The sequence below is a fragment of the Pagrus pagrus genome, assembly GCF_965226575.1.
Source record: "Pagrus pagrus genome assembly, contig: HAP1_SCAFFOLD_85, whole genome shotgun sequence".
Classification (NCBI taxonomy): domain Eukaryota; kingdom Metazoa; phylum Chordata; class Actinopteri; order Spariformes; family Sparidae; genus Pagrus; species Pagrus pagrus.
The window spans coordinates 133272-145465 of NW_028175378.1; the positions used below are offsets into that span (position 1 = coordinate 133272).

The 12194-nt window shown below is 42.1% G+C and overlaps 1 long non-coding RNA gene across 4 annotated transcripts in view; it reads right to left on the reverse strand.

Moving 5' to 3' along the window:
- The window catches only part of LOC311253953, a 50517-nt gene extending 40399 nt beyond the window's left edge, over positions 1-10118 (reverse strand). For all 4 annotated transcript variants that reach the window (XR_014622086.1, XR_014622087.1, XR_014622088.1 and 1 more), the window contains exons 1-3: positions 10037-10118; positions 7931-8093; positions 6605-6712 (exon numbers count right to left, since the gene is read on the reverse strand). This is a non-coding gene — a long non-coding RNA (uncharacterized lncRNA). The remainder of the gene's footprint in view (positions 1-6604; positions 6713-7930; positions 8094-10036) is intronic.
- Between the last annotated feature and the right edge of the window lie 2076 nt (positions 10119-12194).

Here is a 12194-nt window from a genome sequence, read left to right on the forward strand (position 1 = left end):
GGAATGTGATACAGATAATATTGCGTTTTCAGTCCGAGAATGGGCCCAGCTGAAAGACCTTTTTACTTTGCTTGAGCCTTTTTCTGAGGCAACAGACCTCACAGAAGGAGATATTGTGGTTACCATCAGCATGTTGGTCCCCACCGTCCTGGAACTTACCTCAACAAGATGCAGCTGCCGCAGATTGTGACAATAGTTAGAGCACTAAAAAAGTCTTTAGAGAAGAGGTTCTCAGGGATCTTCAGAAGGATCAACATGGAGCAGGGGGATCCCGAGGAGCCATTTAATCATCGGATCTTCTTCCTTGCCGCCACCGGCATAACTTTTTTAAATGATGATGACCCTTGCTGCTATTGTGTCACGTGATTTGATTGGCTGGTTTCGCACGCAGACGGCACATTACATTTGACCTTTTGACGTTGCTTGGCGTAGGCTATTAACCGCTAGCTTGCGAGTTAGCATCATGGACCGATTTACTTTCGTTATCCCAAAAAAACGAGTGAGAGTGGACGATGGCGGTTGCGGCGATTCACACACACATTCAAGCGCCAGCGTGGAGGATAGAGTGATGGTGCCAAACGTGGAGAATGAGAATGAAGGGGAGGATGAAGACAAGGAAGAGGCATTAACTGGAACGGCGTCAGCGGAATCAGCGGCGACTGCTGCATCCGCAGAGGGTTTATTTCCAACAACAACAGACTCTGACTCTGAGACCGGAGGTAATGCTAACAGACACGAAAATGAGAACGGTGCCGAGAGTGAAGGGCGTGCTTCAACGAGCGGTGAAGCTGTGGTCACGGGCGGCAGGAATCTTGGTGGCCCTGTGGATTTGAGCCAAGACCCAGCAGAGGGACCGAGGCGGCCTCAACTCCAGTCATACACGCGTCAGAGATTTGGATCCCATTCCCAGCCAACTTTAAGGAGTTTAAACTACTTGTGGTTCAAACAGTATTCGTGGCTGCAATACTCGCTGTCAATTGATGAGGCCATTTGCTATGCCTGTAGGCATTTTTTCCACCACCTTGGCCATGGGCCGAGTCACACAGAAAAGAGCTTCACTCATGCCGGGTTCACAAACTGGAGAAAAGGAGCAGAGAAACTGGCTCAGCACAATGCAAGTGCTTCTCACAGACTAGCCATGGAAGGATGGTGTGAGTTTAAGGAAAAACAGAAAAGCGGGACGAGGATTTTGACGCACCTTGATACTGGACATAGCAAGATTGTACAAGAAAACAGGCAGTACATGCAAGCAGTGGTGGAGTCACTGCAGTTTGGACAGAGGGGGCACAGAGAGGATGAGCAGTCCACCAACAGAGGTAATTTCCTTGAACTGTTAAATCTGCTGGGGAAATTTGACAGTACTGTGTCAAAGAAATTATCTAGTGGACCCGGTAATGCTAAATATGTGCACCATGATATTCAAAATGAGCTGATTGATATTATGTCCAGCATGGTGAGAGAACAAGTAAGCAACGAGGTTAAGCTAGGAGAGCACTTTGCTCTAATGGTGGATGAAACAAAAGATGTGAGCAAGAAAGAGCAGATATCTGTTGTTCTGCGTTACCTAAATAATGACAACATTCATGAGGAGTTTCTGGACTTTATCCCTGCAGATGGCTTGGATGCACAGTCTTTACTCAAGTCAGTTAAACAGACATTGGCTAAGTGCAACATAGACAAAAATGCATGCATTGCACAGTGCTATGACGGGGCATCTGTCATGTCCGGGTGCAACAACGGTGTCCATGAAAAATTTCGCCAAGAAGTGCCACATGCACTTTACATCCATTGCGAAGCGCACAGACTAAACTTAGTTTTAGTTGACTGTGTGCATAATGTGAAACCAGTTGCAGAATGCTTTGCAACAGTCCAGATGCTGTACAACTTTTTTTCTGGGGCAGTGACACACAAGGTGTTCATGGAGAAACAGCAAGAACTCGAGCCCACTAAACGAACAGCAGAACTGAAAAGACTATCAGATACCAGATGGGCCTGCCAATATTCTACACTGTGGGCAATAAAAAGAACAATCCCTTCTATCTTAGCAACTCTTGTGGATGTGAGCAACCAGACGAATGCTCATAGAGCTACTGAAGCGAAATCACTGATTGGACTTATTGATGCACAGTTTGTTCTGCACATCTATATGCTGGAGAGCATATTTAGTCTCACAAAAACCTTATCTGATCATCTACAGGCCACAGATTTGGAGCTGGCATCTGCCATTGACCTGGTCTTTGCAGTTGTTGATGCCCTCAATGACAAACGCAATGCTGAAACATGGACAAAAATCTGGGACTGTGCCAGTGACATGTGTGAGTCACTTAGCATTGACATGCAGCGCCCACAAGTGAGGAGAAAAAAACAGCCCCGCCACCTGCTGGAGTTTGTGGTGAAGAGCCAAACAGGATCAAAAGAGCCACTGGAAACTTCAGATGACTATTGCAAGCACTGCTTTTTCCCCAGTAATCGACAGATTAATCAGTGAATTGAACAGGCGATTTTCTTCTGAAAGCTGCCACATTCTGAAAGGAGCAGCAGCTGTTAACCCCAAACACAAGACATTCATGGACAAAAATGCCCTTTTGCCCATGGCTAAACACTATAGAGTCTTGGAGGAAAACCTTGGAGCAGAACTTCACCAGGTAAAAAGACTTATTGTGAGGAAAAAACAAAGTGGGGACGTTGTCAGCACCACCCATGATGTGCTGGTGCTATTGAGGACATACAAGGATGCTTTTGTCGACCTGTGCAAACTTGTGTGCATCTCCATGACACTGCCCATCACATCAGCTGCATGTGAGAGGAGTTTTTCCTGCTTACGGCGTTTAAAAACCTACCTCAGGAACAGAAGTGGAGATGCCCGAACCAGCAATCTGGGTGTGCTGGCAATCAGCTCCAAAAAGGACCAAAGAACTGGATGTGGATGCAGTCATTGACCGCTTCGCAGCTAATCACAACAACAGGCGGATCATTCTCTTATGACTAGTGAGTACACAATTCTTTTTTGACAGGTCTGAATTATGCTACTTATTGTTTGTTAGTTTCAGTGGAGCCCTAAAAGGAGGGGAGAACAGAGGAGGATGGGAGTGGAGAGGAGTTTATAGGACACACAAGAGGAGTGACACACAAGTTATGTAGCCTGTAACAGTTTATTTTGTTAGATGGCTTTGTATATTTAACTATATACTGTGCTACATTTGTTGCTGCTCACAGTTGCACTATTTTGTAAATCTACAGATGTTCTCTGTGGTGCTTGTTAAAATAATTCACAGTGCTTATGATGTTACATGTTACAGCCTGAAACACAAGTCGGACAAGATCTGGAACCCTTTCTATTTAGTTTTGGAGTGATGGTGATCAGCTGCTGTTTTTGTTTTGTGCCGTCATGTTATTTGGTTAGGGGACATAAATACTGGGTTGATTGTATGATTGTTTTGATAATTGAAGTAAAGCAAAACACAAAACCCTTATGTACAGTATATTAACCTGGGATCAATAAATCTTATTATTAAGATAATTTTTTTGGTGTTTGTTGTGTCAGAATTCACTAGCACCTCCTATAAACAATCCGGCCCCCCCCCATGGACCCCCCAGTAATAAATCTCTGGAGCCGCCACTACTTGTCCCCAGTTTGGTTTGAGCTGGGTAGATTTAGATGTCCATAATGGGGACATCTGTCTAGTAGCTGAAGTCCGTGGTATAAAGTGTGACGAGGAAAGGAGAGAGGACAGTCCCTTGTGGAGCCCCGGTGTTGCTGACCACAGCATCTGACACACAGTTCCGCAAGCGCACGTACTGTGGTCGGCCAGTGAGGTAATCCACAATCCAGGACACAAGGGGGGGATCCACCAGCATCGCCGTCAGCTTGTCACCCAGTAGAGCAGGCCTGATGGTATTGAAAGCACTGGAGAAGTCAAAGAAAGTGACCCTCACAGTGCTCCCCGGCATGTCCAGGTGGGCGTGGACACGGTTCAGCAGGAAGATAATGGCATCCCCGACTCCAATCCGGGGCCGGTAGGCGAACTGGAGGGGATCCAGGTGCGGCCTGACCATAGGCCTGAGCTGCTCCAGGACGAGTCTCTCAAGGGTCTTCATGATATGTGACGTCAGTGCCACCGGTCCGAGAAACCACTGGGCTGCGGCGTCTTTGGCACTGGAACGAGGCAGGACGTCTTCCATATCACAGGGACCTTCTGGAGGCTAAGGCTCATGTTGAAGACACGATGAAGCACTCCACAGAGCTGTTCGGCGCAGGCTCTGAGAACCCGTGGGCTGAAACCGTCAGGGCCTGCAGCCTTACCGGCGGGGAGTTTGCTCAGCTGTCTCCTGACATGAAGCGGTGTAAACAGTGCAGGTCGAGGAGGGGGAGAGTTGGAGTCCACAATGAGAGGAGGCCAGGTAGCATGGGAGCCAGAGTAGGTGTGAGGAGTGGGGGATGGGTGTGAGGTGCTCAAGAAGTTGGATGGGGTGCTAGCAGGAGGAGGAGGGGGGGTCTGAAGCTGTGGTGGCTGGAGACAGTCAACAGGAGAGCCAGCAGGGGCCAGGGCTGCAGTGTCAAATCTATTGAAGAATAGATTTAACTCATTGGCCCTAGCCACACTACCATCAGCTCCACCGCTAGTTGGTCTGAAGCCGGTAATGGTCCTCATACCACTCCAGACCTCCCTCATGTTATTCTGCTGGAGTTTCCACTCCAGCTTCCTTCTGTAGCCGTCCTTAGCCTCTTTGATCTTGACATTCAGGTCCCTCTGAATGTCCCTCAGCTCCTCCTCTTTTGTAAGTCAAGGCTTGTTGTTTGGGTAACAGCGCACAGTCCTTGCTGGGACAATGCCCTCCACACAGAAATTAATGTAGTCCGTAATGCACTCAGTAAGGCCATCAATGTCCTCTCTGTGTGGCTCACAGAGTACATTCCAGTCAGTCACCTCAAAGCAGCCCTGCAGTGCCTCATAGCAGTCCTCTGACCATGTCCTCACTGTGTTTGTGGTCACAGGCAGCCTCTTCACTAGAGGCACATAGCAGGGGGTGAGAAGCACCAGGTTGTGATCTGATCTTCCCAGTGGGGGGAGAGACGTGGAGGTGTATGCGTCCTTTACATTAGCATACAGCAGGTCCAGGGTCTTCTCCTCTATGGTTTTACAGGTCACATACTGGGTGAATTTCGGGAGTGTTTTTTTAATGGAGACATGGTTGAAGTCACCCGAGATTATAATGAGAGCACTCGGGTGAGCAGTCTGTAGTCCGGCTATTGTCGAGTGGATGACGTCACATGCCGACGTCGGGTTAGTGGACGGTGGAATATACACAGCCACGACAATAGCATGTGAGAATTCATGGGGTGCATAGTAGGGACGGAGAGCCACAGCTAACAGTTCAATATCCGGGCTGCAGATGCGGTCTTTGATAGTAATGTGACCAGGATTGCACCACCTGTTGTTCACATAAACAGCAAGCCCCCCTCCTTTGCGCTTACCGCTCATAGTGCAGTCCCTGTCAGCCTGGACAGTGTGGAAACCCTCCATATAATGGCCTTTGAATAAATATATGGCATCATTGGCCTTTGAATAATATTTGCATATCGTTGTGATTGATTAAGCATTAGGCCTATGCCATTTCAGTGATGCTGATATTATACGGTGTAATTTGGCTACTATAATTGGAAATAATGCAATTTCAAGTTGATAATTGTGTGTATCTTTTATATTTAAAATTCACGTTTCATCTACAAATTAAGTACAATTTAAATCATATTTAATTTAAATCATAACATATTTCTCATAGACTTTTTTTGAGGTGCAGGGTGGTGTTGGAGGCTTGTTATTTTGTTAGATGACTTTGGGACTATAGTCATGTCAGTCCTTAACAGCACTCAAGAAGTCAATCCTCAAATAGTGTAGAAATAGCGGTCATGCAATTGCTACACATATTTGATGCATTATGATACATGCACTGTCTCTGTATTATTGTGCCTGTAGTTGAAATAATACAATCTCATATTTATACTAAGCAGCTGAACCCAATATGGTGCTTATGTTCTACAACTCATGCAAAATGGCAAAAAAAAATAGCTTTCTTTTGGTCTCGGTCTTGAGCTGAACTAGTCTTGGTCTTGACTTGGTCTGCCTTGGTCTTGGTACTCGATACTCTCTGGTCTTGGTAGTGTCTTGGTCTCGGTTTAGGCAGTCTTGACTAAAAGTCTAGTTGTCACACATCTTGAGAACAAGAAGCTTAGTGGGGACATTTCACACACCCCGTTGTCATCATTTATGGGGACCAGTTGTCTCCAGGTCATCAGAAACCTCACACAAAGTTTGTACTCGTACACCAGAGTAAAAGTGCATTGTGGGGACGTCATGAATTTCCCTGATTAGAGCAATATTTCTGTCCAAGGAAAATGTCTACTAAAGTTCAGATCTATCCTAAATGTCCCTTAAATCATCTGCCTTATGGGTGCAGTAGATCAAACTGTATGGCTCACCTGATTCACAATAGATTTCCCTCATAATGACCTTACTTGTTGCATTTACTTGCTTAAAGATAACAACAGCACTAAAAGAAGACTCACAGAGACTCCAGAAGTTAACATCAACTATGAACGTACCTGTTGATAAGTGTCCTGTGGACAAGAAGCATCAGTTATCTCCATCTCTGTAACGACAGCATGGTTGGAGCCTGTGACAGGAGGAACATCCCTTGTGGTTGTGGTCGTCTGCAATGATTTCATGGAAGAAAAAAAATAAAAAATATGTTAAGCAATTGGTCAATTTGATGTTAACACTAATAATATTCAATTAGAGTAATACATTTTCTTAAGGACGTAGCTCTAAAGATAAAGACATGCCTACACACCAGACTTCAGAGGAAAACAAACACCCAATTCTACTGCATTTTTCCTACAATTACTTCAGCTATTGTGTGCTGTCACACATCTTGAAAACAAGAAGCTTAGTGGGGACATTTCACACACCACGTTGTCATCATTTATGGGGACCAGTTGTCTCCAGGTCATCAGAAACAAAAAAAGTTTGTACTCGTACACCAGAGTAAAAGTGCACTGTGGGGACGTTGTGAATGTCCCCGATTAGAGTAATATTTCTGCCAAAGGAAAACATGTCTATTAAAGTTCAGATCTGTCCTAAATGTCAAATTCGTGAAAGTATTCATACACAGATTGATTAGATTTCATTTATTTTTCAAATGACGCTACATTCAACCACCATGTTATTCTGAGACAATAAACCCTACACACTTAAACACTGTGCAGTTGTGACACAAACTTGCATTCGCCATGGGCAGTCATCTCCTCCATAGTCATATGTAATTTCCTCACCTTCCTTTATGTCACACAAGTGTGGTCTTCCTTCCACATCAATTTTTTTCATCTTACAATTTGGATGTCTGTGTTCATTTTTATTTATTTATTTATCTATTTGATTAGGACAATGCATATTAATCAACATATCAGCGAAAAGCATCAATGTAAATATGCCGGAGTTAGCACAGTTGCTAAATTTTATCCGTTGTCCTAAGGCAGGATAAAACATGTAGAAATCTTACAAAAAATAAGTCTTGCTTCACATCAAAGTTAAAAGTCCATACACAAAGTAGAAAAGAAGAAGTGGTTACCCATGAGAGCATCATCATTAACTAAACACCCAAATAAACCGTCTTCTCTGGGGCATCAATACTTAAAAAGGATAAAAAAACAAGTAAAGGGAGGGGGAAAATATTACAGAAATGAAAATAGTCTCCTACAGGTCCTATACAATTATTTGTTTTAACTTTGATACATTTCGAAATGTATTTCATTTACATTGCAGGATCATATTAGCAGATGGCAAAATGGCGATCACTGATTGTGCAAGCCTGTATGTCAAATTTAACAATGTATATAACTATAAAGCAGTATAGTAACTGAAAATCTTACCACCATGTTTTCCCTCTCCACTTGAATGCAAACAAAAATGCAGAGCATGAGGAGTGGTCAGAGCTTCTTCTCCTCTGGGCTTTGTCATCATCAATCAAATCTCCCCTGTATTCAACTACAAAGTCTCCTTTGCAGAATGAACCTTGGGTGAATAAACCACGTCCTGAAAGAAAAAAATAAGACAAAAAAAAAATTATGTCCACTACAATTGTTTTTTGATCTGTTGCTTAATGTATTAAAAAATACACACTGTAGATAAAGAGCGAGAATAATGACTAATTTGAATTTATGAAAAAGTGGTAGTGGTGTGCTCATGCCCTGTCTTTATATGCTGGGGCTCTTAAAGAAAAGGGTCAACATGAGAAAAAAATGTTTTCAGCCACGAAGCTGCTGCTGAGGTGATACATGCAGGCAGTGCATCACCTCAGCAGAGGGAGGAGGACAGGGTGAATGGCTGTTACTGACTGACGTCTGTATTCTTTATCCTTTCTAAACTTCACTCAATATTATGATTTTAAGGAATATGTATTTATGTTTACCTACATTTTGACTCATTTCCAGTGATATATTAGTTTATATAGTGATGTTCCTGCTGTTTACTGTTGCTGCTCTAGAAACAATAAATAATAATAGATAAAAAATTCTTATTATCTGTTTAGCACATAAACAAAAACACGAGTTCACTCAAGCAATACAGGCAAAGGCACCGAAGCAACAAACACTCGTGGATACTTTCCAAAGGAAAAAGAAATATCCTCGAGTCAGCGACATGGCAACAAATATTACAGAGGTCATTGAATTCATCGCTCTGGATAACCAGCCCACCTCTGTGGTAGAGGATCAGGGTTTACTTACTGACTTTGTTTACTTGTTGTTTTTGTTAAACTAATGAAAACCAATGTTGCAATAGGGTATGCAGAATAAGAAAGAGCCATATGAAAGTATTTACTTTGTTTCAACAAAATAAAAAAAAGCTATTAAGAACAGCTTGGATGCAGGTGTTTTTTTTCGTAATGCAAGAAAAATTTTTCTAAGAAAATATTGGGCTAAGTATCGGATCGGGACTTGGTATCGGCAGATACTAAATATTAAATGACTCAGATTGGGATCAAACTGCAAAGAAATTAATAAAAAATGAGATAGCTTAGGCATCAGTTCTAGTAAAATAAGGTTACAGGGTTTTAAACAATATGTTACCCAAGTAGCATATGGACTCTTCCCCTTAGCAAACTGAAAAACAGCAAGCGTAAACATTCCATTTTTACCATCTCTTTTTTTTTTTAATTGTGCTATTCCAGCTCAATTTCTGTTAAATCCAGCTTGAACTTAGTTGTGAAATATTGAGTTTATTGTGTAATGAAATCAATCAGTACAGTGGGGGCCCCAAATCCTTCATTTAACATATTGTTCATTTATTATTTTCTTCTATGAGATATATATATATATATATATATATATATATATATATATATATATATATATATATATATATATATATACATACATTCTCTGAATTTGATTTCCACTGGCATGATTTAGGTTACACGTCCACTACATTCTTAATTAATATTCTAAGCAAAACCTGGCTTGCTACACTGTTTAATGACTATAACCAACCAACACTAAATCTTCGATATTAACTGCGCCTCGTCCTCGTCGCCCACTTCAATATGGTTGGATTATCGTAGCCCACATAAGCATGACTTCAGGTCAAATTGCGATCAAGTCAAGTGCATTGTGCTGCGAAACCAACCACCCATCCCCCCACACCAGGTGTGATGGACTCAGTGAATATAGCCGCTACATTCCTACCGTGGCAAACATAAAATATAAAAAATAAATAAAATAACTGACACCCGAACATACAAATGACCTTAATTTTAACGAGTCAGTCCACCCTGGTGACCGAAAACTCTGATAACTGTCTTAAGCTGACTGTGAGTGTTAGCAAGTGCTAATTTATGATACACCTGTGTTCGGCAAGCGACCTTTAAACAAGAAAGCCGACAGTTTTAGTAAATAAAAAATGGCTACACAACGCATCAAACTGTCATGGCTTGTCATGGTTACGCTACTGTATATTTTAATGAAATACTTAGTACTTACTGAACACGCTGCTTGTTATACCCTGTTTCATCGACTTCAGCGGTGGCACGGCGCTGTAACGCTGGCGGTTGTATGATAGTCCACTTCCTGTTAGATTTCACATTAAAAGCCTACCGGCGGAAGTGACAATGTAATGGCGATTTAATGAAGGGAAGGTAACGTGCTACTCAGCGAATTAAACGGGTTTCCTAGTCTGGTCTGCAGGGGCTTTGTCACAAATCATTTTGCTTGCCATAAGAGCAGATATTGAGATCTCATATCTCAATTAACATGCTTTTCATTGCTTTTAGAAATGGAATCATGGACAATATAGAAAATATATACAAAACAAAAATATATAACAAAAAAAACCTCTTCAGTGTCAAAGTGAAAACAGATTTCTACAAATTGATGTAAATTAACTGAATATATATAATGTAAAATAAGTGACTGCATAAGTATTTGCCCCTTAAAGTCAGTATTTAGTAGATGCACCTTTGGCCTCAATACAATCACCGACTCTGTGTGTGTGTGGATAGATCTTAATCAGGCCTGCACATCTGGACACTGCAATTTTACTCCATTCTTCTTTGCAAAACTGCTCAAGCTCTGTGAGGTTGAATGGGGGTCGGGTGTGAACAGCCCTTTTCAAGTCCAGCCACAAATTCTCTATTGGACTGAGGTCTAGGCTTTGACTGGGCCACTCCAGAACATTCACCTTGTTGTCTTTAAACCATTTCTGTGCTGCATTAGCTGTTTGCTTCAGGTCATTGTCTTTCTGGAAAATAAATCTTCTCCCAAGTAGTAGTTGCAGACTGCATCAGGATGTCCTCCAGGATTTCCCTATATTTTGCTTCATTCATTAAACCCTCTCCCCACAGCATGATGCTGCCACCACCATGCTTCACAGGGGGGATGGTATGTTTGTGGTGATGTTCAGTGTTTGGTGTCTGCAAAACATAGCATCTAGTCTGATTCATTTTGATCTCATCAGACCAAAGAAACTTCTTCCAGTTGACCTTGGAGTCTCCCGCATGCCTTTGGGTGAACACTAGTTGGGGTTTAATGGAGGATGTAACTACAGGTGTGTATCTATCGCGAGTCTCGTTGATTTTGTTTGGCACGGCTTCCGTAGTGCAAACGCTGTGAGGGAGACTCGCGTGAACGCGGGAGCATGCCTCCAAACAAATATAGTATAGTGACTGTTTAGGCTAGAAAAATGTACTAAATGACGTTGTTTCGAGTAAACTCTGGATGTCACCACTTCAGGACACTTGGATTGCAGCGGAAGAGCAGTATGGAGGAATATTACAAAGTTTTTCTGTAGTTTTATGGACCTTTTCGTTTCAGACGCCATTAACGCTCGTTATATGGATTATTGCTGCCGGAGGGTACCCCCGCGGGTCTCCAGCTGCACTTTGAGGAATAAGAAACTACACCGGACTTAGAGTGAACTTTTCCTTTAAAGGTTTCAGTAAAAAGAAAGGAATATTTTTATCATCTCCCTAGTTTGTCAATGGACACACCATAATTAATAACTCATTAAACTGCTAGTATGGATGTACGTTTGATTTTGTGATTTTCTCCCTAAATCTCCTAAAAAAGTTGGAAAATGGAAAATAACCGCAGAGTCTGACACTTAATTGCTCGACAATCTGCTCTAGGATTGTTGGACAAATGAAGACGAGCATACTGTGTATTTAACACTGAAACCATGCTTAACTGTAGCCATCATCCTTTGCAAAGTGTTGTTGTGCTCACATCACATGAGGCACCATAATATAGTGCTTCATGCAAGAGTTTTGGGTTAAATTTGGCTATCAATAATAATTAATGATTATCAGGGACAATTATTAATTATGATTACTAATAAGATCCAATTAACATTAGATCACCTTGGGGCACCACCCTTGAAGAAGGGAAAATATAGCCAATTCACCAAATCAGTCTCAGGAAAGGTACTAAACTGTTTGTAACTCTGATTAATAATTAATTTAATAACTACAACCAATATCACCATAACAGCTAGTAATGGTCGAAGGATTTTGGAGCTCTTGACAGAGTAGAGGTTGGCAACATTCACTCTTGTACAATATTAAATAGACAACATGTGGGTTAAAAAGTCTTTTATTCAACACAAAGATGAAAACACACTAACTAACATGTACTATATACAGGT